Source organism: Neovison vison, chromosome 6 (genome assembly GCF_020171115.1).
Source record: "Neovison vison isolate M4711 chromosome 6, ASM_NN_V1, whole genome shotgun sequence".
Taxonomy (NCBI): Eukaryota; Metazoa; Chordata; class Mammalia; order Carnivora; family Mustelidae; genus Neogale; species Neogale vison.
In genome coordinates, this window is record NC_058096.1 from 19,949,804 (window position 1) to 19,977,668 (window position 27,865).

The 27,865-nt window shown below is 34.7% G+C and overlaps 1 long non-coding RNA gene across 1 annotated transcript in view; it reads right to left on the reverse strand.

Annotated features, from left to right (window-relative positions):
• The window catches only part of LOC122910350, a 43,914-nt gene extending 16,422 nt beyond the window's left edge, over nt 1–27,492 (reverse strand). Inside the window, exons 1-2 of the long non-coding RNA XR_006385214.1 lie at nt 27,483–27,492; nt 27,252–27,392 (exon numbers count right to left, since the gene is read on the reverse strand). This is a non-coding gene — a long non-coding RNA (uncharacterized LOC122910350). The remainder of the gene's footprint in view (nt 1–27,251; nt 27,393–27,482) is intronic.
• Between the last annotated feature and the right edge of the window lie 373 nt (nt 27,493–27,865).

Here is a 27,865-nt window from a genome sequence, read left to right on the forward strand (position 1 = left end):
CTTCCTTGGTGATTACATTTCAAAGGGATGACCCTAAATCCTTGAGAAGGACAGTGCTGGGTTGTAAAACTGGCCAAGAGACTTTACAAAAGATTCATACTTCCAAGGAGCAGAGGAAGAATTAATAAGTTTAAGTTTGTCAAAAAAATATCATGTTTACTACAATACAACCATTTTTTTTTTGCAGTCTAGAGATACTATTTTAAGCAATGATACAATAAATATACAGCTACTTATTTTGATTTAAATCATCAGAAGAAACAACTTGGGCAATTATTTTTGAAAAGGATTCTATTATCCTTGTAGACATGTTGATTGATCGCTTTCAATGAGCCAGTCACTGTTCTAGACCAACTGGAAGGACAAAGTCCTTGTCCACAGAAAGCTTATATCCTAAATGGGCAAATAGATATGAACAAATATATAGCTTGTATTGGAATATTATGATTAAAAAAAAGTATGGGAAACAAGATAAGGAGCACCTGGAGTGTATGATGCAGTGTCATGAGTTTAAACTTGACCCCCCAAAAAGGTGATATTTAAGTAAAGCTCTAAAAAAGCACATCTGTGCAAATCGTTAGGAGAAAAAAAAAAAAAATGTTAAGGATGGTAAAGAAAGTCCAAAGGCACTAAGGCAGGAGCGTTCTGGTATGTTCTAAGGATAGTGAGGAAGCCAGTAGGGCTAGAAGAGAGGAGTTTCTGTGTCAGGGTTTAAGTCATCAGATAAGTGATGGGGGTTGGGGATTATGTGCAGGGAAAAGTATTAAGGGGATCGTCAGATCCTAAAGGGTTAGGGAAGCTTTTGTAAGGACTTTGGGTCCTCAAGAGTGAAGTCCTTAAAGGTATTGGATAAAGTAATGACTCGATCTCAGTTATTTAAAATAATTATTCTGAAAGAAGTTGCTGTGGTTGATATCGAAGAGATTACTGCCTATGTTCTCCTCTAGGATTCTGATGGACTCCTGTCTCACGTTGAGGTCTTTTATCCATTTTGAGTTTATCTTTGTGTACGGTGTATGAGAATGGTTGAGTTTCATTCTTTTACATATAGCTGCCCAGTTTTCCCAGCACCATTTATTGAAGAGACTGTCTTTTTTCCACTGTATATTTTTTTCCTGTTTTGTCGAAGATTATTTGCCCATAGAGTAGAGGGTCCATATCTGGGCTTTCTACTCTGTTCCACTGGTCTATGTGTCTGTTTTTATGCCAGTACCATGCTGTCTTGGTGATCATAGCTTTGTAGTAAAGCTTGAAATCAGGTAGCTTGGTGCCCCCAGTTTTATTTTTGTTTTTCAACATTTCCTTAGTGATTCGGGGTCTCTTCTGATTCCATACAAATTTTTGGATTATTTGCTCCAGCTCTTTGAAGAATACCAGTGGAATTTTGATCGGAATGGCATTAAAAGTATAAATTGCTCTAGGCAGTATAGACCTTTTAACAATGTTTATTCTTCCGATCCAAGAGCATGGAATGGTCTTCCATCTTTTTGTGTCCTCTTCAATTTCTTTCATGAGTGTTCTGTAGTTCCTCAAATACAGATCCTTTACCTCTTTGATTAGGTTTATTCCCAGGTATCTTATGGTTCTTGGTGCTACAGTAAATGGAATCGATTCTCTAATTTCCCTTTCTGTATTTTCATTGTTAGTGTATAAGAAAGCCACTGATTTCTGCACATTGACTTTGTATCCTGCCACGTTGCTGAATTGCTGTATGAGTTCTAGTAGTTTGGGGGTGGAGTCTTATGGGTTTTCCATATAAAGAATCATGTCATCTGCGAAGAGAGAGAGTTTGACTTCTTCATTGCCAATTTGGATACCTTTTATTTCTCTTTGTTGTCTGATTGCTGTTGCTAGGACTTCTAATACTGTGTTGAACAAGAGTGGTGAGAGTGGGCATCCTTGTCATGTTCCTGATCTCAACGGGAAGGCTGCAAGCTTTTTCCCATTGAGGATGATATTTGCTGTGGGTCTTTCATAGATAGATTTTATGAAGTTCAGGAATGTTCCCTCTATCCCTATACTTTGAAGTGTTTTAATGAGGAAAGGATGCTGGATTTTGTCAATTGTCATATGGTTTCACTTATTTGTGGAGCATAACAAATAGCATGGAGGACATGGGGAGTTAGGAGAAGGGAGTTGGGGGAAATTGGAAGGGGAGGTGAACCATGAGAGACTATGGACTCTGAAAAACAATCTGAGGGTTTTGAAGGGGTGGGGGGTGGGAGGTTGGGGTACCAGATAGTGGGTATTATAGAGGGCACAGATTGCATGGAGCACTGGGCGTGGTGCAAAATGAATGAATACTGTTATGCTGAAAATAAATAAAAAATAAATTTAAAAAAATTTAAAAAAAATAATTATTCTGGATTGTGCTGAGAATAAATTCCAGAGAAGCAAGAGTTGAGACTAGCAGATGAGTTAGAAGGTTTATGGAAATAACCCAGCTGATAGGTGGTTGAGTCACAAAGATGGTAGTGGAGGAGCTGATACGTCAAGATTCTGGATATATTTTGATTTTAGAACTAAGAAAGTCTGCTCATAGATCAATGTGTTTTGTGAAGAAAAGAGAAAGACAATCCATGTGCAGAGGGTTTAGGCCAAATAGGATAATGGAATACCCATTAATTAGATGGGAAAATAGTTGGAAAGGTAGGTTAGAAAGGAAGATCAGGGATTTAGTTTAATTATTAGTTATGTTATGTGTGACCTAATGCTTTAAGATAGGATGAGGGGAAACAAATGGGAACAAGTATAGACTCTCTTCTAGATGAAATTTTTTTCTGACAAGATCAAGAAGAAAGTATGCAGGAGCTGGAGGAAGAAGTGGAGCATTGAAAAATTTTTCCAACTAATTCAGTAGAAAAACACTGATGATAATGCAGCAAGGAGAGGGGGTAACTAACTGTTGGAGTAGTATCTACAAAGATGAGAGAGAGACAATAAGAAAGAGAGATAAATTATTTATTGATAAATAATTTGAAACAAAGAAAAATGGCAAGAATAAGAATAGAATATTACCCCAATTTTTCTATTGTTATCATTTGGCTCCATTTATTTATCATGTTATTCCTCTTCTTCTTGAAAAGGATAAGGTATTAGTATATACTATACAGGTATTAGTATACCTATAGATTATAGATATATGTATATAGATATAATTTTTCTGAACTGTTTAAGAATATATTACATTTTGTTGTCTGTTTATTATTGAGATTTTTAGGTTTAAGTAATTTATGTTATAGGAGTCAAAATGTTCAAAATATTCTTCAAAAATTCCCCAGCCCTCAAACAAAAAAAGAAAAGGAAAAGAAAAGAAAAAAAAAAAAAAAACTAAATTAGGGCTATAGATAACACAGAAAACCCACAAGATGGCAGGAGTGCCACATACATGTAAGTTTCCTTATTACTTTCCTTATTTTTATCCCCCCCATTTGCTCGTGTAATGTAACTTTACATTTAGTGTTTTGTTAGTTTTGAAATATATATGCATCAAGAAACTTAAAGAAAGATGACAATATATAACTAGCTAAAAGATAAGAAAAAACAGAGGAAAGAAACATAACCAGGGATCATAATAGTAAACTATTCAAAATTAATCTCATTAAATGCCTCTTATGTTGAGATTGAGGGAAAATGTTATTTGCTGAATAATAAGACTACAAACTTGGAGATCAGGAAGCTATAAGAAGAATACCTTTTAGTATATAATAAGCAAAGTTCCTAAACTTCTAATTATAAGGCATAGGTTTTAAAGGCAGAGTATTGCATATGTGTTTATATACATAAAATAATATATAACATAATATTACAATATATAGTATAATATATAATAATATAATAAATGTATATACACATATGTAGACATATATTAACATTATGTCTATGACGTTCATGTCTTATGATTGTAACTTTAAGAAAGCCTGCTTTTTTATATGAAATCCCTAAGGGACACTTGGATCTTTGCTTTCAAAATGATAACAATTACAATAGTCATTTTATTTGCAGAAATTCTACCATGGGTTGCAGTTTAACCACACAAGAGCTATTAGACTGAACAGACTTTGTTTGACTCCAGATTCCACTTCTTACTTGGTGAATCACTTTCTAGTTCTCGGTTTCAGCTGTAAAATGGGAATAATTATACCATCTCCCTAGGGCTTGCTATAAATGACATCACAAATAAAGCACCTCACATGTAACAGTGGGAACAGATGCATGCCTCCTGACATCCACAGTTTTTTTAATGTTGTTTCTGGTTGCGTTTCCCTGCAGGACAGAAAGCTTTGTATACTGTTTTGAAATACCTCTCCTTTTTCTGTATAAAACATAATCATCTTTGTAAAGGCTCATTTTTTTTTACTTAATGTGTTTAATTATGCATTTATTATATTAGGCATCTGATGATTTATGCCCTATGGTGTTATTCAATATAAAAAAAAAAAAGAGAATAGAAAATGTTTTTTATCAGCAAGCAAGACGTCCTCTTTATCCTTGCATGTAATTTCCTAAAGAGCTGACAGAGTCAAAGCACAGGCTGTCTCTCACTGTATTCCTCTGCAGACAGCATTAAGACTGACAGTGAGTCTGCCCTTTCTAACTTGGATCCAAGTGTGCAGTTTGAGGAGGTTATGTACAAATTACTATTAGTGCTCCAGGAAGGAACATGGTTACCTATATGAAAGAAGGCACAGTGGATATATGCCCTGGACAAAGACTGAGGCCAAGGTTGTTGCAAGGATGTTGATAACCAAATACATGAACACTTTAATGGCTTCAGATTCATCTTACAGTTGACCTCAAAAAGAAATCCATTCAAACACATCAGAGAAATGTTAAAAAAAAAAAAAAAAAGTGGGCCTGGGATGGGAATAGAAAATAATAAAGATAAATGAATACTATAGTAAAGAGGAGTAAAGATATGAATATCATTGGTACATGAGATTTCTGAAGAAAAAAGGTTAAAATACAAGGTATACCATGCTTAGAAGAGGAATATGTTTTACAAAGGCAAAAAAGAATAGAGTTGAAAAAGGAAAGGAATCAGAGAATATGCTGAACATCTGTCTGCCTGAGTTAAATGGCAGTGATGCTGATGTATATGTTTTAATTATAAGTACATTTGCTAACAAACATCTTTGATCTTATGAGTAAGAAATCATTAAGAGGAATTTGAGCATAATTTAATTATTTAATCATTCAATTGGTTTCAGTAAACCAATAGACTTGGGAATTATAAGGTTTTTTAATCCCAATTGATGAATTCCATTCCCCTATACTCAATCATCTTCTAAGTATAGAAATTTGTGTAGGATGATAAAGGTATAGACATTCTTAAGGAATATCAACTTGTTATTAAAGCTGATTTAGTACTTATAAGAACAGTATTTATTTTTTATCTTTAAAACTTTTTGGATATCAATAATGGATTGAAAAAATCACTTTTGATTTTCCATATTTCAAACTTGGTATATTTGGGTTTGAGTAGACAGCCTGTATTTTTCAAGCACTCTGGTTTAGGGCAAACCATTTGCTAGAGCCATTAGTATAGAATATGTAAAGAAAAGGGGACTATGGTTTAAATGTTAAAGTTAAGAGAGACAGTTTTGAGGGCTGGAGACCCTGAGAGATCCAGCAGTTAGAGACCAAGTTCCAAAAGAACTCAGCATAGTCCATTAAGGTGTCAAGAATCAGGGGTACCTGGGTGGCTCAGTGGGTTAAGCCTCTGCATTCGGCTCAGGTCATGATCCCAGGGTCCTAGGATCGAGCCCCGCATGGGGCTCTCTGCTCAGCAGGGAGCCTGTTTCCCATCTCTCTCTGCCTGCTTCTCTACCTGCTTATGATCTCTCTCTCTCTCTCTCTGTCAAATAAATAAAGTCTTTAAAAAAAAAAAAAAAAGAATCAATGGTCAGCAAAATGGGAAAATGGCAGCACGTTAGGCACGGGCTTCAAATACGTAGCCAAGGGAAGGTGTAAGTTTTGGGTGAAGTCTCAGATGATTTTAGGTGATTCTAGGAATCTCATACAAGCAAGGACAAACAAAAATGAAGATTCTTTAAAAGAAGGTGAACCAAAGAGTTGAAATGAACAATGAAGTAAATTCTAAGGAGCTTTTTTTTTTTTTTTTTTTTTTTTTTGGCAGGGGGAATCAGAAGAGATATTGGGCAGGCCAGAGAACTCAGGTCATCATCTGAACAGATGGACAGGGATGGGTCAGGGTCAGGTGGAAGAAGCACAGGTTTTTCTAACCTGTAGATGGTCTCGGAGGTTTCTATCCATAGTTTATGATGTCTTTATGGAAACACACCCTGAGCAATAAATCATAGTTTTACTTGCTTTTCTTAGAAGTCCGAAACATGTTGAAATACTTAGTCGTTGCAAATCTTATTAAAATCTGTCTTCTTGCCCATTCTCTAAATGCTCATAACTCCTGGAAATAAATTTCTGGGTTCCTGTCCATTCACATCTATCTCTGCCTTCACCTCATCTCACTGGCTTAACACTCTCTCATGAACACCCTTGACATTCTATGTTCACGTGGCTCCCACCATTGAAAATAGTCTCAGGAGAATGATTGACCCTCTCTGTTTTTTCTCCTAGACAAGACCTATATGACTTTTCTGTTTTGGTTACTTTTTCAATCTCTTAATTGATTTCCTAAATCCTACTATTCTAAAAATAGTAGCCTTCTCCTCAGTGGGATGAAAGGGTCACATCTAGCTAAACCAAAGCCAATTTCCCTAAGTAGAAGGAATGGAAGGACTACAAGCCCCATTGATTTAATTATTTTTGTCTTGTATTATCTATTGTTTCATCCTAACACATTCATTCCTATCTCTACCTTTGAGTTACCTTTTCTGGTTACATCTCTTCATTTAAAATATAACATATTTCCATTTGGGACATATGACTATCCAAACCATGTTTTCAAAATACATAAATTCATTTTTAAAATGATTGTATGAGTTAAAAAATGGTTTCTTAGAATAGGCAAGTCTTCAAATTCCACTTTCTCTAAAGTGGCTGCCTTCTTTATATTCCCAAGTCAATTCCTTTCACCCCACAAAGTTCTATTTTTTTTCACAAATTTTATTATCTGAAATTTTCTGAAATTCTTCCCTTGACTTATTTGCTTAAAATTTAGTGTTTCTTTCCAAAAAAACTGCAATATCTACTAACGGAATTTATTTCATGTCATTCCAACGTGTGCTCCAAACTCCTAATGTAGTTCCTGAGTAACACAAAAGCTGCTGAATAAGTATTTATGTAGTAAATGAGTCAATGTCAGATTAGATGTCCCTACTCTTTCTTTGGGGTATAAGTTTTTGTAGTAATAATAATAGTACCTAATATTTACTGAGGACATACTACATGTTGACCATATTACATGCATTGACTTTTTAAACTCACAAAGTTCTAAAAAGTAGGCACTATTATTATAGTTCCAACTTAATATATGCATATTTTGAGATTTTTAGAATTAAGATGTTTGTCCAAAATCAAGCAGCTAATAGGTAATGCAACAAGTGTTTAAATTCAAATCTTTTAAACTCCAAGTCTGTCTCAATCACTTTAATATAATCCTTCAATTCATTCTTTTAAGTACCACGGTAGAAAGGCTTTCTATCTGTATTAGTTTCCTAGGGCTGCTTTAACGAAGTACCACAAATTGAGTAGCTTAAAACAACAGCTGCTGGTTATGTTACAGTCCCAGAGGCTGAGAGTTCAAAATCGAATTGTCAGTTATGTGTATTCCTGCTGAGGACTCTGTGGGAGAATCTCTCCTATGCCCATCTCCTAACTTCTGGTAATGATCAGGGAGTCTTGGTGTCCCTTGGCTTTTAAATGACTTACTGTCATCTCTGTTCCATTTCCACACAGTATTCTTTCATCTCTCTGCCCTTCCATATAAAGATACAAGTGTATTGGATTATATTGACGTCATCTTTTTTTTTTTTTTTTAAAGATTTTATTTATTTATTTGAGAGAGAGAGACAGTGAGAGAGAGCACGAGCGAGGAGAAGGTCAGAGAGCGAAGCAGACTCCCCATGGAGCTGGGAGCCTGATGCGGGACTCGATCCCGGGACTCCAGGATCATGCCCTGAGCCGAAGGCAGTCGTCCAACCAACTGAGCCACCCAGGCGTCCCATTGACTAAATATTTACTTGACTAAATCTGCAAAGACCCTATGTTCAAATAAGGTCAACATTCATAGGTACCAATGGTTAGGACTTCAATTTAATTTTTTTTGGGGGGGGGCAATTTAACACACAACACTATGACATTCTGGAAGGTTCTTATGACTAAAGAAAAAACTGGGATCTGAGTCACAGCTAGTCATAAATCTGGTGAGGCCACACCACAGTACTACTCAGGAGTGGCCCTAAAACACATGGTTAGTGTTTACTAACCATAATCACATCCATCATACTTTTATCCCTATCACTTCAAAAGGCAGCAAAGGCCAATTCTGTATACCATATCACAGTAATATCTCTAGAACATAGGTTAAGGTTGAAAATTGTGTTGATCTAAATATTGGTTCATTAGAATGAAGTAACATTAAGGAATTCAACCCTGTAGGAACATTAGCTGTCTAGAACTGTTTATATAGAGTCTAGAAAAATACCCAGAAGGTATGTTGTAGAAGAAATTCATAAGATTCATATATTGAGTAGTTGGCTATCTGGGATGATTTTGACATTTATATGTTTGATTCTTTGTTCCTTCAAGGCCATGGTTTCTAACTGTAGTTCTCGGAGCCTTAGTTTTTCTTTTCCTTTCTCCCTTCCTTCCTTCCTTTCTTTTTCTTCTTTCTCTCTTTCATTCTTTTCCCCACCAATTCCTTTTTCACCAAGTAACTACCAGGGTGAAGGTAGCCCTATTTCCAATTTAAGCTGAGGTGGTCCACCTTTGCCTGTTTTTTTATATTAAATCTCTAAGTGAAATCTGTTTTGCAAAAAGGTTCCAAAGGCAAAATACTTTACAAAACATTTGGTCTTATGGGAATGCCCTGATAAACAAAAGATGACATAGACTTTTCTGTCTATATTATAAGCAGAATTGGATATGTGGTATCAAAGGTGTTTGTGTATTAAATTTTACCTTTTTCTTAAACACATAATAGCTCAAAGCACAGCTATCGTGCTTAATGCAGAATTGTTATTGGAAAAGATCAATATAACCTCTGGCATTTGGTAACTAGACTAATGAAAACATTCTATACATCCACATTAACCAGGAAATCAAAAGCCATTTGAATTTACATAGGAATACAGTAGTCCATTTTAATGTCTTGCTCTAGGGCTATATTAACACTCCTGCTCTTTGTCAAACTGTAGTCCAAAGGGAATTTTAACATCTTGAAATTCTGTAGAACGTCAAGTGATCAACTCTATTGATAACATGTTACTAACTAGACATAGTGAACAAAACTGATACACGGCCTAGCTATCTAATAAAACACATACAAGCCAGAGCATAGAGGATAAATTCTATGGCATTTCAAAGGTAAGTCTATAGGATTACAAAGTTTTAGGGAAGGCAAAGACATTCTTTCTAAGGGAAGGAATAAGTTGTTCCTCTTTTAGCCTCTATTGTTAAAGAGATATAACATTGGGATTTTGAGACACTACATGCCATGCTGAGTTTGGTAAAATTGTTGTTACCTCCTTATCATGACTTAGATGACTACTTGTTTTGTGTCTAGAGTATGATGCAAGTTGCTGTGCTGATTAGTACATATAACACATAAGATCCAGTGAATAAGGACGTTCTGTGGGCTGACAAGTTTTAATAGAAGAATTAAAGCAGAGATCTTTAGGGTTCAGGAACATCTTTTACAGAGTAAACTATTCTCCATTTCAGAAGTAACTTCTGGTGCACAACTGGGTCTTAGTGGAAACTGTATGCCTGACATGAGACACTAAGTAAATGTGTGACATCTACAGGGGCCAAGACCATAAGAGTATCTCCCTTTTCTACTGATGCTGTTCTATCAGTTTACATCTATGACATTCTGGAAGGTTCTTATGACTAAATGCTAGACAAAGAAAAAACTGGGATCTGAGTCACAGCTAGTCATAAATCTGGTGATGCCACACCACAGTATTACTCAGAGTGGTCCTAAAACACATGGTAAAGGGAAATCCTCTCAGAGGGCAGAGTAGAGCATTAAAAACTAAGTCATTTAACCAATTCCAAACACATAATTCCAACTTTTTAACATATCACAATTAAACATTAGCTCAGCATCATGACTGAGAGCTAAGTATACAAAATTTGTTCAAGATCAAAGATTTGGTGTCATGCGACATCAATGGTATTGATTTCAAGACCAGAGACTGCCCATAGCTGCTACCTGAGATAACTGTGAACTCAAGAATTGATAGCCAAAAGGAAAGAAAACAAGTTGTCTTTTCACTAATATTAAATTTTCCATGTGTTATTTTCCTTCAACCAATCTTTTATGAGGTAATTGACTGGAGACCTAAGAAACGTTTCCTTCTTTTTACATATTTATTTACTTTAGGACCCAGCCATTAGGAGACATGTAATAATTTTGGGATTTCACATTAAGTGCTGCATGCAATTTTTTACCTGTGTTGACTTTGTTCAATTCATACAACATTTCCAAGCCCTAGTTTTTTGGCCTCTAAAGCAAGCATTAAATTGGTACCTCTGTCAGAGTGTTGTCATGAATATTAAATCATATAAATGAAATCACTTTTAAATGGGAAAGTGCCATCCACCTCTAAGTCACAGAGTTTCTTCCACTTCTGGGACAAACCAGGGACTCTCCACAGCGTGAAGTGTACTTTACAGATTGGAAAAGTCACCTTCTCCTGCCTGTCCTTTTGTCTGTCTTATTCATCTTTGTCCCATTTGTAGAGCACAATGCCATCCAACTGTGTGTGGTTCTACACCTCAATAACAACTCTGCAGAAAATGAACTTAATGTATGCCACAACATGTGCTGGGAAATAAATGGAATGTGACAAGAAAAATACCAGTTCTGCCTCACTCACAGTGAAATCAAGATGAGTCAGCGATGCCTGTAAATGAGGCCAAATGAAGGGTTAACATGGAAGACAGCCCCAGTAATTGGGAACTTCAGTGGCCTACTGGCAGTCCATACTCTAGAGATTCACAAAAGGACTGAAGAAGATGGGAAGGATATTCAAAATTCAAGACACATAAAATAATTAATTTTTCTCTCTAGTTAAACAGCAGTGGATCTAAAGGCTGTTTGACTCTGCTGACGTTTGAATTGTATGTTTAAGGATTTACACAAAGGCTACATAGGATATGAAAGCAAAGCAGGATGAAATAGAGAATGATTACACTGGTGATTCTATTGGGTAAAAATAAAAATGGAAAAAAGGAAAAAACAGGTAATCAAAAATAATAATTGTCTATCACGTATAAAACTATATTGGAAGCTAACACATTGAATTAGTAAACCTTTTATTTATTTCCATAAAAGGGATTTCTACCATCCAAATATTTTTTCATTCATTCATCAATCCATTAAAAATTTCTGGAATGCTTCTATGTTCCACGTAGAGCAATAGAAGCTTGTGCATAGGCTACCAATTTTTCACATTAATTATTTTCAACAGGTACAATATTTCCATCTTATCTCTAAGGAGTCTGACATGTAGAACAGTTAAATAGCATGAAAATTATGACACATTCACTAAGGAAAAAAACAAACAAAAAACCTGGGATTTGAACCCACCCCCCCCTTTTTTTTTTTACTTTAAAATCAACTTCCCTTTCTTTGATTACCTGCCATGCACATAATATCTTGGTGACCATGAACTGAACTGAAAAACTTCAAAAAAGTTTTAGCAATTTCCTTTTTTTCAAAGATTTTATTTATTTATTTGAGAGAGAGCACAACTGGGGACGCGGATGGGTCAGAGGGAGCAGGAGATGCAGGCTCGCCTCAGAGTGCTTAATCCCCTGACACTTGAGATCATGACCTGAGCTGAAGTCAGATGTTTAACCAACTGAGCTGCTCAGATGCCCTAACAATTTCTTAATAGCTTCTAAAAAATAGAGGCATCATAATATGTTATCTCTATCTTACAACCTAATTAAGAGGAAGTGGTACTGAATATTAAATTTTGTCTTCCTATTTGTGCCCTCAAGAAACATTTTATTAGATTATATATTTGTTAGAGCTTTTGAAACTCCTCATTGGGAGGTAGCTTCTACAACTTCTTTTACCTCATTTTTACCTCCTAAATCATGCTTTCTTGTAAGAAATATTCTTTTGAATTACTTCAGAGCCTTGGTAAAGTAAAGGTTCCTGGGACCACTCCATATCTCTACGGTGGGTCTGGGAAGCTGCATTGTCAACAAACACATCTATTCATTCAGATACATGCACAAGTTTGAGAACAAGTGCCCTGGACAATTGTCCACATAAAGCCCGACCACAGTAGTTGGTGACAACACCAAAGGCTTCTTCAGTCTTCAGAATTCAGTTCAGAATTCTGAACTTCCATCACCAGGTCAGGCCCTTCCACCAACCACATCACATGAGGTGGCACTGACTCAAAAGGCCATCCATTCTCATCACATTCCGTGATTACTCCTAATTCACCCAAATCCCTGCTCCAATCCTGAACCTTAGTCCCCAAGGACGCTGGAAGCTCTGGGACATATCTTTCTTACCATAACCTCAATGAGGGCTGCAATTTATGCTTCCTTCTTTCAGTACCCAGTCCTGGTTCTGATCCTGATTCCATGCCTGGATTTTTCCCTACTTGCCCTTACTCCACTTCTCCACAGGAAATCTCTTATCCTAGAAAGAATAAAATCATCTCGTTATCTTGATTCAAGGACTGAGATTACAGATGTAGACTATTTCCATACCTGGTTAATGCCTTGCAGGAGTCAGGACAACAAATGCACTGTTGAACATGATTCTGATAAGGACTGTGTGATCAGGTAGAATCAATGATTAAGTTCCCTTTTTGTTTATTATAAGTGTATGAATTTTATATCTGAATGGCATCTTGCCAATCCACTGAAAAAAAATGCTGGCGTGGTCTCTGAAACACATAGCGTCTTATAAGTCTAAAAAATGATTTACCCTAGCTAAATAAAAGATAATGAAACTTTCCCTTAAAACATCTATTAATTCATGAGATTTAAAACAACATTACAAATTAACATTTGGAACCAAAGATTTAGTACTATAGTAACAAAATACAATATTATACAAAATTAACTGAAACGTTTCTTGTCTTTTTGTATACTTTAGATGGTTCGAAGTACCATGAACAATGGGAACACTAAAGCTGGGTACAACCACCCAGAAAGTTTTCAGTGTGTCAGAAACTGTATTTCAAGGAAATTCGGCAGTTGTAAAGGTCTTTTTTTTTTTTTTTCTTCTTCTGAAGATTGGTTTCTTTCCTGCTTATCTCTTTTTCTTTCGATCTGTATTTTAATCCTAACAGAAACAACAAAAATATTAAGTTACATCCTAGAGAAACAATGTAGTTCAAAGCAGACTCTAAACTCACTTCTATGGGATGGGAAAGCATCATTCATTCATCCATCATCAATTTCCTTATAATACTTTGAGGAAAATGAGACAAGCACAAACTTTATCTTTAAAGTTGGGTTTGAATCTCGATTCAGATGTTTATAAATTGCCATAATTTAGAAAGGGTATTGAAATTTGGGTTCCTCTCTCATTTTTCACATGATGATATCCCCACTCTTGCCTTTTTTCCACCAGCCTTATTGAAGAGAACATGAGTTCTGATGCTTCACAAATCAAATTAACTGGTTTTTCCTTTTGGTTATCTTTCTTCTGCCCACAGTTACATGGGGTTAATGTTTCTCAAAATAGTGTAGTGAAAGACTAACTCTTTTCTTTGTTTAAACCCCAAACTATCATGGACCAAAACTTTTGTAAAATTAAGTAATTATGAATAATCAGAATTATTAGTATGACCCCCAAAATGATTAGGCTTTAGGATATGATTCAGTATTGAATTATTGTCAGACTTCCTTTTGTTCCATTCCAATGTCTATAGTTGATTTACATATGGGTTCACTGGGTATAAATGACACCGGTCGGGTAACACACATTGATTGTGATACTCACTGATAGTAGAGTAGAGTCACCTGTCCTATGTTTCATAGCACTCACTGCCTCTTTAAGTGTCCCTTTTCTCTTTGTTTATAAACTTCTTAAGGGCAAGTTACCTCCCCATCCTTCACAAGTGTCTAACTTTCATTGAGTCATATGGCAAATGCTTATCAAATATATGTTTTTGGACAAATTGCACTGTAAAAGAAAGAGAGAAATACCTGATAAAAATAGCTGTTTCTAAGTCTTGTAGGGGATATTTGTAAAGTTTGTGGCACCATAGAAGGGGCTCACTAAATGCTAGCTTGTTTCTCCTAAAGAGCCCCTGACTTCTCAACTTTGCTCCTATCACCAGTTTTACAAAACAAACAAACAAACAAACAAAAAACAGTTGTACATGTGTTTCTCTGAGCCTCACACCACTTTCAGAAATGTTATCTGATGCCAACAAGGCCAACGGAGTACTGAGAGCCTGCTTAGGGAAATAGCATTCCCAGGGATGCTGCATGTTTAATTGAAGAAGACACCTTAGAGACACAATATGGTTTTTGTCACTCTGTGATGGGTGAATATTAGAGCTGGAAAACTTTTAAGCTTCTTTCAGAGCAAACTTAACCAACCTGTCATTCAGGATCTAAAAATGAGCATGTGCTCCCTCTCCAGATGTGTTTCTTCCTTATTCCTGGGCCATATACTATAAGCCAGTGTCTATGTGGGACTTAACTCACTCATGCAAGAAGGTGAAGAGATGTTGTAACTGCAATAGTCCTTGTCACCTAGAAGGGTGAACCATCTCTATCAGTAATAATGAAGGAGACTGGTATCTTTTACCATACACAGTGCATTTTATGTATATAAAGAAAGATGACTATAGACAGTAACAATTATCAATATTATTTTAAAATTCACCCAGTGACTGTAAGTTAAAGTTCTTTGTTATATAAGAGTATAAGAGGCGGGGGGTGGGAGGTTGGGGTACCAGGTGGTGGGTATTATAGAGGGCACGGCTTGCTTGGAGCACTGGGTGTGGTGAAAAATAATGAATAATGTTTTTCTGAAAATAAATAAATTGGAAAAAAAAAGAATATATGAGATATAATTAGTTATATAATTATATATTGTTATATAAGAATATATATTTTATATTCTTGTTATATAGAATATGCTACATATTATACATTGTATAAGAATATATTTTATATTGTTAGATAAGACTCTAACAAAAAGATATGGAGAACCTGCTTAGGGGAATATCTTTCTCCATATACACATCTTTCTCCATATACATATAGATATATAGAACTTCTCCTTTAAGATCTATCAGATATATGCTAGAAAACAGGAATGGTATGATTAACCTGAAGACCATAGTGCTGTGCCTGGGACTAGGTTCATTATCCATAAAGAATGATTAGCCTTGTGTTCTGAGAGAATTTTCTGGTCAGCGGAGGCTCTCAGGTTCCAATCAATCACAATGTAGACATCATAAGTATATTAGCTATTTTGGAAAACAATGTTTATAGCCTGGTTAAGAGACAATTTCAACATATGTTATAAATAACAATTAACTGTCAGAGGATAAAGAGTGAAGTAAAATTGAAACAATGCATAAGTTATATTGAGAGGTAACTTTTCATGATTTAGGAGATTTGGAAGGGTTTTGTAGTAACATTGCTATATTTTCTATGCTGACTGAGCCCATTAAGGTAATGTTTAAGAGAAGAAGGAAAAAGAACACGACCCTACTTCAGGTGAGACGGGTTCAAGTTCTATGGTTAACTATAGAAGTACAGTAGACTTTATGAAAGATCAGTACAACATGTCAATGTAAGATGTGCTTTGTTTTCCAATAATAAAGTAGAGAAAATGAACCCCTATTGTTTCAGTTGCCTAACATACCCACCTTGAGATACAATATCTGGAAATGGAATGGCTGCCATATTCTTACATATGGCCTGGCGACGCCATGTCAGAGGCAGATACTGACTTGACTCATGATTTCTGTCAGAGAGAAACAACTCAAGCTGAGTAAAGCAGAAGTTAGTGACAAGCCTTGCGGCTTATGGGAATGGCCTTACCAAGGTCACTGGTTTCATTCTGAACAACTCACTTTATCATAGGTCTTCAGTTTCTATCTGACTAGTAGGAATTTGTAGCAGCAATATTGTCTGGATCAGAAAATGAAAATTCACTTCTTTAAGAGCAGAAAAATATATTTTTAAAGGCTATAATAAGAAAATAGTTCATAACCCTTTGCACTAGTTCCAATTAGTGCTTATGTTCTCAGGAGAAATATAAACCAAAAGAAGCATAAAAGACATTTTTCACATATCCTCATGCTATACAAGACATTTGTTTCCTCTTTTTTTTAAGTAGAGCAGACTGCCACTTGCAGCACCTGATTTGGATGTTTGAATGTGTCTGGAGTCTTAGATGTTTGACTACCTAAATGGACCTTGAGAGCCTGTTTGGAAATTGTATCAGGGGAAGGCAGCTACTCATATGTTCTTGATCTAAGAACTGTCCTCCTCTGTCAGGGAAGGTCATCCTCTTTGACCTAGCCTGCAGTTTCAAGAGGGAAGCACTGGAGATGTGAGGAAGGACACATACCTAGCCAGCCAGATCACTGAAATCAACTCTATCAATGGGGTGATGGATATCATAGCTAGATTGCCCTCACATCCAAGACACCTTAGTTCTTTTCGCTTCTAAATCCTCAATTAAAAATGAGTTTCTAAAAATAGTATAAGAGATTGGGGCGCTTGGGTGGCTCAGTTGGTAAAGCATTTGACTCTTTTTAAAAATTTTTTTGAAGGTTTTATTTATTTGACACAGAAATAGAGAGTACAAGTAGGCAGAGTAGCAGGCAGAGGGAGAGAGAGAAGCAGGCTCTCCGCTGAGCAGGAAGCCAGATGTGGAGCTCGACCCCAAGACCCTAGGATCAAGACCAGAGCCAAAGGCAGCCGCCTAACTGACTGACCCACTCAGGCACCCCATTAAGCATCTGACTTGATTTTAGTTCGGGTCATGATCTCAGGGTTGTTAGGTCAAGCCCCACATTAGGCTCTGTGCTTGGCATGGACCCTGCTTAAGATTTTCTCCCTCTGCCCTTCCCTCTCTCTCTCTATCAACAACAAAGAAAATAACATAAGAAATAAAATTAATAGGTGGTTGATTGCTAAATAGAAATGTATTAAAACCTTGTTTGCATTTTCTGATGAACAATGATTAAATCCTAATCTCCTAGTTTTATATAATTAGCTTATGATTTTATTAAGTAAAATAATAATATGCTATAGATAAATTTGGAATTTCTCATCCTCTATTAATTTTTGCCCTCCAGATACATGTACCCAGAAATAAAAAATGTGTCCTTTCAAAAGATTCTTATTGATATTGAAAAGTTTTATACACATATATGTTGATGTTTAGGTTTGGAGTAATAATAATTTTTGTTTCTGATAAGTAATAAGTAATTAAGTAATGATTTCCTTAATATACTTCTACTAATTATACCTTTAGAATGATAGAATCTTGTTATAACATACAACATATAATATTATACTCTGTAATATCATTATATTTTTTATGGTTTCTAACTAGTAAGGGAAGGATACCTAAAATCACATGTTGATTTAATTACAGTGTCAGCTTTCTAACATTGGAATCCAGCATGTTTTGTTTAAATGTAAGAGACAAATAGTTTATTCTAAAACCAAAATGAGGCATTCAACTCTTTCTCTCCAACTTGCAGCTAGAACAATAACAAAGTTTACTATCTTTCTTATTTTCTTGAATTTTGACATTCTCTTACAGAAGTTATTCATTATTTTCTGAATATTTATGACAAGAAAACAAACACACAGAATAAATATGGAATGAGGCCCTGATTATTTATTTCTGGAATACAAATTACATAAGAGAAGTAATTATATATTATATTAAAATGAAATAAAAATAAGTTTATTATCAGGTATATTTCACATGAAAATACTCAGGGAATGAAATAAGTAGATTATTCAATAATGTATTTATACATATGTGACCAAGAAAGATGTAGATAAAGAGTTTATACATGATCTTGATGAATAATATTTAAAATTAATCAGAATGTCTAGGTTTTTTTAACTCAAAATACACTTTATAATATGTTCTGAAAAGTAGTTTTATGTAATTTGCTGCTATGAGGATAAAACAATTTGAATTATTTTATTGTGTTACAAGTGTAAGAATTGAAAACGTTCCTAAGATTAACTGTTAATGCTGTTTGTGAACATGATGCATTTGCAGAGTATAGAAGCACTTCTCATTATCTTATGCCCAAGAGACCCAGAGAATTTCATTATATGGATGATTTTACCTCCAGAAAATTAGTATAATCATAGACATTAGCCAAAAGACAGGTTTAAGAAGTAATTTAGTTCATTACTATAAAAAAACTTCATATTTTAAAATCCTTCAGGTAATTCTAGTTTGGATATCAAAAGTGGCACTACTTTCATAGATTTAAAAAAAAAAAAAAAGAAAAGCAAACTTTAAAATCTTTTATGGAGTTAGTTTCCATTTTACAAAAAGTGAAACAAAAACATGTAGTGGCACATGGTATTTACCAAGTTTCTACAAGCTTACTCCTGTGTCTTGTTACATACTAACAAAGTATACAGGCACTCTTTAATTTTATGCCAAGTGGTAAATTGCTCTATGTATAAATGAATACAATATACCAAATATTTTTAAAGCTCAACTTTTCTTCTATGAAGAGTTGTCAATTGAAAATATACCCAGTGTGTAAAGCACAAAACCATATTTTAATCTATGCCATTTGTCTCTTCATAGTAGCATCCTTTTACATTCTGCTATAGAAGACTCCAATATTAATTTAATAAAAGATTCTAATTGACCCATCTGAGTTACTTTTCTTTCTGCAAATTGACTGCTTTGGTCTTAACATATGTCTTTTTTTTTTTTTTTTTTAAGGCTTTTTTTTTTTTTTTTTTTAGTTTAGTTTAGAGAGAGACAGAAAGCTTAAGTGGGAGGGGCAAAGAGAGAGAGGGAGAGAGAATCTCTAGCAAACTCCATGCTAAGCACAGAGCCAAATGTGGGGCTTGATCTTGCTACCCTATGATTGTGACCTGAGCAGAAACCAAGAGTCGGACACTTAATCAACTGTGCCACCCAGGCCCTATATGTCTTAAATTAATGAGAATATTATACTAAGTGAAATAAACCTGGGAATACAGAAATGGCAGAGAAACACTGGCTAGTCACCATTAAACAATAAATCCTTAATATAACTCTTCATAACAACTACTATAGAATTAAAGCTATTATTCCAAAAAGGACCACAACATATCCTAAATTTTAATTTAAAACAAACATACAGTGATTAAAATAATTATGTAATTTGGAAACTTTTGTGGTTTGGAAACTTTTTAAAAAAATCAAGGCAAAAATACAACAATCTAACAAATAAATATAATTAATACATAATTTTCTTCTAAAGGAAACCTATACCATTGATAAATACAATAAGCAATATGTATTTTTGAAGACACAGTCTTATGATCACACATATGCTTAGATTGGGAGGATTTTCTAGACCAGCACCATCTTGACACAAATGTTTAGCAGATATTCACCTAGTTTGTATGATATCCTGGGAACTGTACTATATACTGGTGGTATCATGAATGAAATTAAGAAAATAAGGAAGACTGAAATTCAAGGTGAGGCTTGATCAAAAGGAAATAGCCAGAAAATACATGGCCTTCGAGGAATACACCAGCAATGAGAAGGCACCAATGGATTTTAAACATGGATGACATTATTAGATCACCCTGACCACAGGATAAAGTAAAGATGAGAAAGGAGACCAAATGGCTGTGGCCAAAGCAGTTAGAAGGCCATTACAGAGTTCCAGATAGAATGATGTCCACTTGCACCAGAGTGGGTTTGTGGAAATGGAGAAAGATAAAGTATTTAGAGAAATACTTAGGTGATAAAATCAAAAGGACTTGATGCCTGATTTGAGGAGATAAAAATATAAAGCTTGTCATTTAGATTTCTGGTTTATATATATGGATAAGTGAGGTTGGCATTTAGTGAACAATGAACATTAGATAAATATCATATTTTGAGGTGTTTGAGAAGTGGATAAACATGGAAGAAGGAGAAGATCATTTGATCAATTTTGAACATGTTGAGTTTGAGTCCATTTACTGAGTCCCAGGGTTCATCATTCATATACAATACAATGTGTTCCAACAACAGGGTTTTTACTGAGGACTACTGTAGACATTCAAGTGGAAATGATGAGTAGTTCTATGGGTCTGGATTTTAGAAGGAAGATTAAAGTTGGTTATAACTGTATTATAGTAAATCTAAGAAACGATGGATTTTAAGATGCACATTATTCATGTCACTGAGGAAAAAAAAACTCAATTAAAATATGAAACCCAATCTATTGAAAGATACATTGTCCTATCAGATACATTAAAACTTGAAAATAAAACTTGCCATGGAATTGATTAAATATGAAGTAAATTTGGAATTTGCAAGCATTTGGGGGTATTATTAGGATTGATGAGATAGGTATGGAGTGCAGATGAAGTGTAAAAAAAGCCTGGAAAATGGAGAAGAAAGCCCAATATTTAATAATCTAGGTAAAGGTGAAATGTTCCACAAAGAAATAAATTAAAAGAGCTAGGTTAGCAGGTCAGTAGGTTTTCAGAGGCTCTGAAAGGGGGGGGGGGAGTTCTTAGAAGAAATCAGTAGTACTATATACTACTTAAATCTTTATAGAGAGTATCAAAATTGAGATTTTTGGTTGCCTTATAAAGAACTATTTTAGTTAAGTAGTGGAAATAGAATCAAATGGAGTGACGTTAGGAATTAAGATGGTAAAGTCAAATATAGAGGAAACCAATCTTTTAAGAAGTTTGATCATGAAGAGGGAGAGAGAGAGAGGGAAAACTTCATTTTTTAAGATGAACAATGTTGAGGACATGTAAAAAAAATGAAAACAAAGCCATGAGAAGGATCCAGATTATTTTAACAAGTTGAGAATTAGAAAGAGAAAAAAGGGAAGGTTGATCATGTAATGTTTCTTAGAGAATAAAGTTAAACAGGATCCAAAACACACGTTAAGAGTTTGGCCTTTGGGAGGGATAACTTCCAGCTGTCTTTGGAAGCATGGGGAAAAACAGGTCATCGGGAATTGGAGTTTGCCAGATAAACGCAAAGAAAATATATAAAGGGAAGAGAAGTTAATGCAATTCTACTCAAACTGTGGTCCACAAACTGGTTTCTGGCTTTCAAATGGTTTGTTACCAATCTATGGCAATATACAGAAAATGGGAGTAAATGTTTATAAATATTATAGCACATTGATAATACTTTATCTGTTGAAACTAATAGTAAGATTTGATGTTTTATAGTCTGTATGTCTTCATAGATTTTTGCACTTTATTTTAAATAATTTATTCTATTTTACTCTATTTTATATTTGTCCACAATGGATTATAAAATGCCATAATTTTCATCACCGTCAATAACTATAGTGTCTTTTATCAATGATGGCTCAATAAACACTATTTCACTGTCTGTTTTTAAGAATATTTACTGGAGGGACGCCTGGGTGGCGCAGTTGGTTAAACGACTGCCTCCGGCTCAGGGCGTGATCCTGGAGTCCCAGGATCGAGTCCCACATCAGGCTCCCAGCTCCATGGGGAGTCTGCTTCGCTCTCTGACCTTCTCCTCCCTCATTCTCTCTCTCACTGTCTCTCTCTCTCAAATAAATAAAATAAAATCTTAAAAAAAAAAAAAAAAAGAATATTACTGGAATTACAAACCATAGGATCTAAGGAAGCTTGAATGTGATTTTGGAGGAGGAGTGTTTATTACCATGGCTGCAATTGGCTCAGGTGGAGTGGCCAAGGAAGTCATTAGAGGTAATGAGACAAAGGAAATGGGAGGCTATTGTCTGAAATAAAACTTCCATGGAAATAATCAGGTCACCGGGGATGACCACATTACTCAGCATTAAGGCAAAGCACTTGATCTAGGTGGCAGTGGAGGGAAAATGGGAGTTTTGCAGGGAGATGGAAACCAGGATCAAAAAAGAAAGAGATTTTGTTTGTAGCAAAAATTTCTTCAGCTCTCTAGTTTGACTAGGAAGGTTAAAGAGAGTATGTATAAAGTAAATGAGACAGGAGGGAAAGACAAGGAAGAGGCATGAAAAATATGCAGGTGAATGATTTTTAAAGTGGTGTGTTCAAAGCAATGTTGTCTTTGTTTCCTGCTTCATTTAACATCTGAGTCCTTCCTGTAGCCTGAAGGGTAGATCTAGTTTCCACAAAAGTTTGTCTCCATTTTCAAAACCATGAGCCTATATTAGAGTTATTGATTAAAAAAGTGACATGTTGGAGCATGTGCTTGTCATGAATCTGTAGACAGCACTGAAGTTGTAGCTGGTGTGTGGTCAGGACCTCATGGGAGTTGGATGATCGCTTTGTCCTCTTTCCCCAAAGATGCTGGAAGCAGGACTTCCCTTAAAATCTCCCTTCTCAATTTTGTAGCTGCAGTGAGGGAAAGAGAAATTAGCCCACAGAGAAAGTGAACTTTTGACTCCCATTTACTCCTCTCTCTAAAAGTTTCATATCCTCCAAGTGATCTCACTATAACCCCTCGAGAACTCTTTTGTGCCCTTGATTCGGACTACATATTTTTCTTAAGTAAGGAGTGAAGAAAGGAGCTGTTATGGCTGAGGAGTAATTGGGTGTGCAGAATCTTGAACTTTCCTGAGGAGGCAGCATGTCGCCAAATGGGGTTCAGAATTAGCCAGTGAATCAGATTATTATTAAGTATATTGATAAACTTTGAGTATTACAGAACATTTATTATTTATGGAGTTTATCCTTGAGGTATGATGCAAATGCCTTTGCTTAGATTTACCTTGGATGTATTATTTAGTAGACTGGTAATACTTAGTTCATTCTAGCTTCAGCAGCATGGCATGTGAAGACATGCATATCATCACCCTTTTATGTGCACTGCAATATTGTATTTTCTCCGTATATAGTTAGTGGACATTTTGATATATGAAAATTAAATTTACTGTGGTAGTGATAGATGTCTCCAGGTGATAATGTTTGAAATGTATTATTATTATTATTGTTATTATTATTTGCTTTACTTCCTCCTCTGCTGAAGTTTCTGTTCGCTCTTGCAGGACAAATTTTATTGTGACTATTTCATGAATATGCAAGTGGATTCATGTGTTTTTTTTATTTGTTTTTATCATATTGTTGAGCAATAGATTTCTCTTCTCTTTGATTTTTTTTAATGTTCTTTTTAGTCTCTGTGTGTATGTACACACATAGTAGAAAAACAAATGTGGGCAAGGTGAAGTGCTTTGATTTCAGCTATTCTGCTGTATGATGGGTCTCAACCAGGAGCAGTTTGCCCCACTGGAAATACAATTCACAATGTTCACAATGTCGAGAGAAATTTTTATTTGTTAGAATTGCGTTGGGTGGGGTGTGCTATTGGCATCTAGTGAAAAGAAGAGGGGATCCTGCTAACCATACTACAATGCCCAGGATGGAACCCTGTAATGAAGAATTGCCAGATCCAAAACATCAATAGTTCTGAGGCTGAGAAACCATAGACTACTTAAACAGAATATCATATGGTTTTTGCCCAAAAACTAAATAATTCCAGTCTTGCTTAATCATTGCAATGAGCAAGCACTTTGTGACAAGGTATTTATAAATGTTTACTATTTCACCTGTTGTATATACTTTATAAAACAATTTTTATTTTTTAAAATAATTATTTTCTTGACAAAAATAGGACATACATACCTCTCTATATACATGTATATATATAAATTCCATACATTTAAATAGACCTCACGATCGCCTACAGAGTGTTTTCTTTAAAATGGCATGCATATTTAGCTCTTTTAGTAAGATGTGTCTAGCTATTTTTCTCTTCCAAATAAAGAATAAAATATCCTGGCTGGGATTTCCTACAAATATGATATGGAAAACTTGTATCATTTAGACATTTGTGATTGCAGATTTATGAAAATATAGTCAAATGAGTGAATGCATATATTCCAGGTTTTCATACATAATGTAATTTTGAATCCTGATTTTTTGGCAAGGAAGAGATCAAAAGTTTTCATGCAATTCAGACATCTCAATATGCATACACTTTTCTTCCATGTCTTTTCTTTCCCCAGGCAAGCTCACAACCTTAAAATAAAATTGCCTGTTTAGTAGTTTTCATTTCTTTCTAGAACCCTTCAGAAAATGTTAAAAGTTTCTCTGACAAGGTTAGCTATTTTTCAGCAAACATAATAAATCCAGAGTATAAGTAGTCATGTACTTTTATGATACATATAAAAAAGTACTTACCTTGGATTTATGGATCTTCTATTTCATGCAATATTTGAGAGTTAATAAAAGTTTTCCCTTTTTTATTACAATATGTGATCCAAATTTATACAAGGATACGATATCTGAGGGTTCTTTTGAGGGAGTTAAAATTACTGGTAAGGGTCACCTGGATGGCTCAGTTGGCTAAGCATTGGACTTTTGATTTTGGCTCAGGTCAGGATCTCAGCATCCTGGGATCAAGCGCCACACTGAGTTCTATGCTCAGCAGGGAGTATCCTTGAAAATTCTCTCCCTCCCCCTCTGTTGTTCCACACCCTCCCTGCCCTGCTCGCTCTCTCTCTAAAACAAATTAATTAATTAATTAAAGTAAACAAAATAAATTAAAGTAAATTAATTAAAATAAATTCCTGGTAGCTTAATATGAGGATAATAAAAGATTATCCATTATGATATAGGAAGAAAATCATAAAACTTCTAATTATAGGTTTATTTTAAAACTGAAAAAGGGGTTAAGACTTCAAGTACAAAATATAAGTTCTTACCTGGTCCTATATCCTACATGAAATAGTGAGGTGGTGACTGGGCTACTCAATCTGTCGGATGAATTCCCCAGATATTCCCAATTATTACTGAGTTCACAGAACTGCTATCACTTTTCACTTATTTTCAAAGTAGTGCCACAAACTACAATTTCTCTTTAGCTACATAAGTGAAAATGTCTGGTTTGAAGGATATTCTTCCCAAAATGAAAACAGTCTTAAAAAAGATTCTCCCACAGAAATTGTGGCTAAAAAATCATACTAAAATGCAAAAAAAGTGAACAGTGAAAAAAATGACTAATTTTTCTTCTATTACTAGGAGAGGATCTTTTGCTTGTGAGGGAAAAGTAATGATGACTGAGATGTGACAATATGTTAGTTGAAAATTATCATCTTAATGAATAATGGATAATGAATTTATATCCTCTTCCATAACAGTGGACTATGTCCTAAGGGTGTGTGTTTATGTTTCTGTGTCCATCATTGTTTGTGTAATAAATATTGTAACTTTATCATTTTGAATTTTAGCCTCCACTAACAATTTTTTACTTATTTTATTTAAATTCAGTTAGTTAACATATAATGTATCATTAGTCTCAGATGTAGAGTTCAGCAATTCATCAGTTGAATGTAACACCCAATGCTCACTACATTATGCGCACACTTAGAATGTCCCTCATCCGGTTACCTCATCCCTCCAAGTTCCCTCCAACAACCTTCAGTTTGTTTCCCATAGTTAAGAGTCTCTTATGGTTAGTCTTCCTCTGTGATTTTGTCATGTCCACTAACAATTACATAAAATTTTAATTTAGAATCAGATTTTTTGATACCTGTATCCTACAGTATTAAGACAATATTTTAGGAAGGAATCAAACTCTATAACATAATCCCCAATATTATTATTAATACATACTATTAATATATATAAATAATATTTGTTAAAATATATTAATAATGCAGACATAAAATTATTGGTAACAATGTGAGGAGGGTGATGTACACATATACATGCAAGATTAGTCATTGTGATGCAGGAAGAAAAGAAGGGGTTAAAAGCTTCTTAATATAAAATTTAACAACATACCTGGTCCCATATAAAATAATAGGGTGTTGTTAATAATATATAACACAATATATATATATAGTATGTATTGTTGATGAGATATAATATATATTAATCATAATTTCCCTATTATATAACAAAAACTGTTAATAATATTTAGTGAGAACAAAAAATTTTATCTATACCTAGAAAACAAAATAAAATTTTACAAATTTTTTTTTCTAATTTTTATCTCACGTTTATAATTTTTATTTCTTACTAAATAAATGGGATATCTTATGATATATAATAATTTTATATATGTACATGTTTATGTATATATATAAATATACTCACACATATATATGCATATACACATGTCCACACATGCACACATACTATAAACTTAAAATTATTTTCTGATAGAGATGCACTAACAAAAATGTTTAAAAATGTAATGTTAGGAGTAAAAATTTAATATCCTATTTTTTTCAAAAGGTCTATAAATAATAAATTAGTACAAACACTAATATTTTATTTTCCTTTAGTAATTTTTAAAACAGAAGAGAAAAAGCTATTTATTATGAAGCAGAAATGTAATGGAGGGATTGTGTTAAAATTTTAAACCATTTAATCAATAATACCCTATGCAATTCAACTATTTTTTTCAAAATTTTAATGATAATCATTAAAGATATCAGCATTTTATGCACTACCTTATATGAGTTTATGTGGATTTGCAGAATGCTTTCACACACTGTATCTTGTTTAAATTTTATTAAGTAAAGCAATTTTGGAACTGTTTAGATTGGGTGTGTTTGCCATTTTACATACAGAAGAAAAATGTGAGATTGGGAGAGGTGCCCCACTCAAACATATACCGAAGTAAAGGGACTTAAAGACTTGAGTTTTCTCCTCTCCCCATTTCTCTATTGAACCCTTAATCTCTTCTAGTTCACACTGATGCTGTATTCATAAATACTCTCCAAGTTTATGAAATCGTGTTCTAACAGTCACTGCTGTTTCTCTTGTCCATCACATGGCATATTGATGTCAGCCAAGTGACTGACAATCATTGTTTTTAAATTGTGCTAATTAGGTGTCATGACTTTTTAGCTTCTTTTTGATGGGCTAACATTTTTTTTAGAAGCACCTACCTATTTTATCAGGATCGCATCGGTGTGAACCTGCTGGTTTGTGTGGCGGAGATGATTGTCGACCCAACTCCTCTTCCTGGACACGTGACGAGATTACATTTTCCAGCTCTCTTGAAGTCCGTGTAGTCATTTGACTGAGTTCTTAATGGAGTGAAAGTAGAAAAAGCGTGCTGCTTTTATGCTTGAACCTATAACTGAGTGGGAGTGCCTCCTTATGCTTTCTTCTCTTACCTGCCACCAACAGACCAGCCTTCATGGTGTGGATGAGAACAGGGGCACGCAGGTCAGCAGAGCAGTGAAGGGAGTAGGTGAGAACACTGGCTCCCTGAACGGAGGAGAGCTGCCCACCAGCTAGGAGCACCTGCCTGGATTGTTAAGACAAAAAGAAACATTAAGTCTTTTGCTTTTTGTTATAGCAATTAATCCTACACTGACATTAACGTTGAACAGAATATTCTTGATTTGATTTTTTTATTACCTTCTTTCCCTTTTCATAATCTATTGTGCAAGTATATGAACATATTCAGGACATTTTTTGTACTTCTTAACTTAGTCTCATACCTTTAGGTCAAATCATTATGTAAGTCCTATATCCCATTGCTTTCGATAGAAAA